Source organism: Macrotis lagotis, chromosome X (genome assembly GCF_037893015.1).
Source record: "Macrotis lagotis isolate mMagLag1 chromosome X, bilby.v1.9.chrom.fasta, whole genome shotgun sequence".
Classification (NCBI taxonomy): domain Eukaryota; kingdom Metazoa; phylum Chordata; class Mammalia; order Peramelemorphia; family Peramelidae; genus Macrotis; species Macrotis lagotis.
Window position 1 is genome coordinate 635063119 of NC_133666.1, and position 4649 is coordinate 635067767.

The 4649-nt window shown below is 37.0% G+C and overlaps 1 pseudogene; it reads right to left on the bottom strand.

Annotated features, from left to right (window-relative positions):
- Positions 1-2929: 2929 nt before the first annotated feature.
- LOC141497323 (serine/threonine-protein phosphatase 2A 55 kDa regulatory subunit B alpha isoform pseudogene) lies at positions 2930-4307 on the bottom strand (annotated as a pseudogene).
- Between the last annotated feature and the right edge of the window lie 342 nt (positions 4308-4649).

A 4649-nucleotide genomic window follows, 5' to 3' on the forward strand; every position in this document is an offset into this window, starting at 1 on the left:
GTATAATATATTTGTGTATTCTGTAACAAATAACTATTCCTCAAGAGATAATTTGTAAAAATATAAACAATTTGCAAAAGAAGCATTGCAAAGTATTGAGAATCACTTGAAAGAACAATGTAAATCACAAATAATAAGAGAAATGTAAATCAACCTTGAGGTTTTGCCTTATATCCTATATATTGACAAATTTAACAAAAAAATGACAATATTCAATGCTGGTGGAATTGTGGGAAAGTACGAAACTGATAAAGTTATGCATTAAAATAACCATTTTGGAAAGTAATTTACGATTATATTAATAAAAGTGACTAAAATATCAATACCTTTGACATACAGATTCCATTACTGGACTTTTATCCCAAAGAAGTTATTAATTAAAAAGTCACGTCCATAGAGATCAAAACATTTAACGTAGCCTATTTTCTGTTAGCACAGAATTAGAAACCAGAAAATGGCCATTGATGAGGGAATAGATGAACAAATTAGGGCCCACAAATGCAATAAAATATTATTATACTATATTATAACATCTATGTGAACTGATTCAGTAAGAAGTAAACAGAGTCAACAAAACAGTATACACAATCACTACTATAATGTAAGTACCACAAGTGTTGCCTACTTTACTTGTTTTAAAACTTTTCAGTGTATAGATTGGATGTACTGATACCCTTTCCTGCCTTCCTCCTTCCTCCTTCCTCCCTCCCTCCCTCCCTCCCTCCCTCCCTCCCTCCCTTCCTTCCTCCCTCCCTCCCTCCCTCCCTCCCTTCCTTCCTTCCTTCCTTCCTTCCTTCCTTCCTTCCTTCCTTCCTTCCTTCCTTCCTTCCTTCCTTCTTTCCTTTCTCTCTCTTTCATTCTTTCTTTCTTTCATCATTTCTTCCTTCTCTTTCTAACATTCATTTCTTTTTTTCTGCTTTCTTTCTTTCTATTTTCTTTTTCTTTCAGTCCTCTTTTTATATTTAAAATAATAATTTTATATGGATTGATTTTCTGAGGGGGAAATGAAGACTTGGATAAACTTTGAGTATTCAAATTAATCACTAAAAACAATTAAAATTTTCATTCTCAAACAGCAGCTATAGAAGTTATCTAATAGACCTCATATTTTCAGTGGTTTGATATTAAATATTGATTTCTTACATCTGTTTAAAATTTATTTTGCTAAATAATATAAGATGTTGGTCTGAAATTAATTTCTATCGGAAAATGCTGAAGTCTTCCCAGTAAGTTTATCAAATAGAGAATTCTTTGCTTAGTAATTTAGCTCAGCCTAATCATTTGACATTTTTCGAATTATTTAGATCTGACTTTATTTGAATGAAGAGAGCTTTATAATTGTGTTCATATGTTTTCTGGGGTTGTCTTGGGAGATAGATTCCCAAGTATTTAATATTGTCTACATTTATTTTAAATGGAATTTGTCTTTATATCTCTTGTTCTTGAGTTTTGTTATTCATATATATATATAGGAATGCTGATGATTTGTGTGGGTGTATTTTGTATTCTCTACTTTGCTGAATTTGTTAATTGTTTCAAGGAGTTTTTACATGATTTTCTTGGATTCTCTAAGTATAGGATCATATCATCTGCATAGAGTGAAAGTTTTGTTTCCTCATTGCCAGTTCTGATTCCTTCAAATTAATTTCCTTCACTTATTTCTACTGCTAGCATTTTCAATACTATATTTAATAGTAATGGTGATAATAGGCATCTTCGTTTCACCCCTGAATTTATTGGAAAAATCGGAGTTTATTTCCATTAAATACAATATTTGTTGTTGGTTTTAGATAGATACTATTTATTATTTTAAGGAAAACTTCATTTATTCCTAAATTTCTAGGGGTTTTTAATAGGAATGAATGTTGTATTTTATCAAAGGCTTTTTCAGCATCTGTTAAGATAATCATATGATTTCTATTTATTTTGCTATTGATATGTTATATTATGTAGTGTGTTTTCTTAATGTCGAAACATCTCTGCCTGCCTAGTATAAACCCAACCTGATCATTGTGTATTACCCTGCTAATAACTTGCTGTAGTCTCACTGCTAAATTTTTATTTAAGATTTTTGCATTAATAGTCATTATGGAGATTGGTCTATAATTTTCTTTGTCTGTTTTAGTTCTTCCTGCTTTAGGTATGAGCACCATGTTGGTGTCATTAAAAGGAATTTGGTGGAATTCCTTCCTCTGCTATTTTTTTTTCTTTTTTTTCCCATTCTTTGTCACTTTTATTCAGTAGTTTTTTTTCTCTCTCTCTCTTATTTGTTTTTGGTGCCAGACACGGCAAGGAGTGATTACAGTCCAACTGTCATTAAAACATTTGTTTGCAAAATAACCCCCCTTTACCATTGACCCTAAACTGACCCACTTCATGTGCTTTATTTTTTTTTCTTTCATTTTGAATACACCACCACCAGGAGGGGAAGTGGGTAAGTGAGTTGATGGGGAGGAGTCCAGGAGGCCAGAGGAGGAGGAATGCTACAAGCCACAGTAAGAATGAGCTGTATTTAATAAAAAAGGGCCACAAATGATACAGTAATGAGGTTACACAATTAAATCCCATAGCATGACTGAAGGCTTTCACTGTGTTTTGATGTCATCACAATGGAAGGCATAAAAAGTGGAGTAAAGCAATGTTGATACAGTCCAATCTAGTCCATTAGGCAAGATGGTGCAAGTAGTCATTTAAATTAAAAGTGCCCTACCCTTACCTAAATGGCTAGCAGACATGGAGAACACCACAGTGAATCATCAACAGAGCTTTCTCCATGTAGCTATAAAAATGTGTTGTCACATGGCACATTTTTAAACACTGGAAAGGGGTGCCACAATGGACCTCTCATTCTCTCTCTTTTACAGGTACAAATGCTAGATTCAACTATATCAACTATGCAAGAAGTGGACTCCTGCTAGGAATGCCAATCCTAATTCACTTTGTCTTGAAATATATACAGGTTGTTTGTAGTAGCTACAGCAATGATATTTTCCTTGGGGTGCCAAGCTGTGTGAAGGATTTTCTTGTTGAAGTCTAGGCTGTCAACACTTATTTCATCTTTCTTTCGTTTGCCACTTGCATAGACTTTGCGTGCCTTCAAAACAGTGTGTGGCTTATTGTTTTCCCGGGATACTTCTAGGGTGATATCTCGCTTTGTATTTCTATCAAACATTCTGAAGAAATTATTGTAAGATCCCATTATGACAACACTGTCTGATCCATTCCAACCACTCAAATTTGTCAAAAATGCAGTCATTCTCATACAGCGAGCAAAGTTTACTTCTGAGGTATTCATGTACCTGGTAGGTTTCCACAGGTCTGTTTTCCATGTTTAAATCCCAGATTTTTACTGACAGGTAATCTCTAGTCATCATATATCGACCACTATGGTTGAATTTTACATCAGAAATGGAGGAAATGATTTCAGATAAAAAGGACCTGTTACTGGGATCTTCGGGTTCCTCAAACAATTTCGAATGCCGGTCAAAGAGTGCAGAGGCTCTCATATCCCACAGTGGAATCGTCCCTTTACTGCTGCTGTACATAAATGTGTTACAGCTGTTGGGATGGAACTCTGCCGCCGTGATCACCTCAGTTAGCTCTTCCATGTTGGCTGGCTTGATATCTACAATATTAAAACTTCTGTCCGTAATTTCAAGTTGCCAAAGATTAATCCACAAATCATCTGCAGATAAATATGTTTCATAATCACTATTGATAGAGATAGAATTGATGTGATATGTATGAGCATTGGCAAATATTCTCCTTGGACACGCTTCAACCATCAGATCCATGGGCCGAAATACTGGCACCCGTAGTGTAGTAACGGTTGTAGAATCCCAATACTGATCCCTATACCTTCTTCCTTTAAGTTATATCCCTCTGGTCTTTTGTCCCTTTCAGATATTTTCCATAATTTTATTGTTTATCATTGGTAGTTAATAAAAACTGAGCAGCATTTTTCTGAGGCAACCACCTAATCTTGTTGATCTTTTCTTCAATTTCTAAACTTTTCAAGTAGTCAAACTCAGGTTCATGGCTCTGGAAGGTGCTGTAAACATTGTATTCTCCTCTGCTATGCGTTTGGGTTTTGTTCTCCTGCTCCTGTTGGAAGATGACAACTCTACCTCCTTTATCTCCTGTTGCTAGCAATTCTCCAGAATGGTTAAATTCTACTGTAGAAATTATATCTGCTTCTGCTACATCATCATCGACTGCCCCTTTCACCTGAGAAAAACACCACTGAATATCATTTCCTCCTCCAGCTCCTGCCATGGCGCGAGGGCGATGGAGGCGCCGCAGGGCTGCTGAGGGTCTCCGGGCTGAGGCCGCCGCCCTCCCTGTGCGCGGGGGTCCCTGCGGGCTCGGGCCAGAGGCGGGGGGAGGCTGGGCCGGGGGTGGCGGGGCTGCGCTGTGGGGCTGGCCGGCTCTCCGGGTCCCCCCCGGGCGGCGAGCGGCTCCAACCTGATCATTGTGTGTTACCCTGCTAATAACAACTTGCTGTAGGCTCACTGCTAAATTTTAAGATTTTTGCATCAATAATCATTATGGAGAGTGGTCTATAATTTTCTTTGGTTTAGTTCTTCCTGGTTTAGGTATCAGCACCATGTTGGTGTCATTAAAAGGAGTTTGGTCGAACTCCTTCCTCT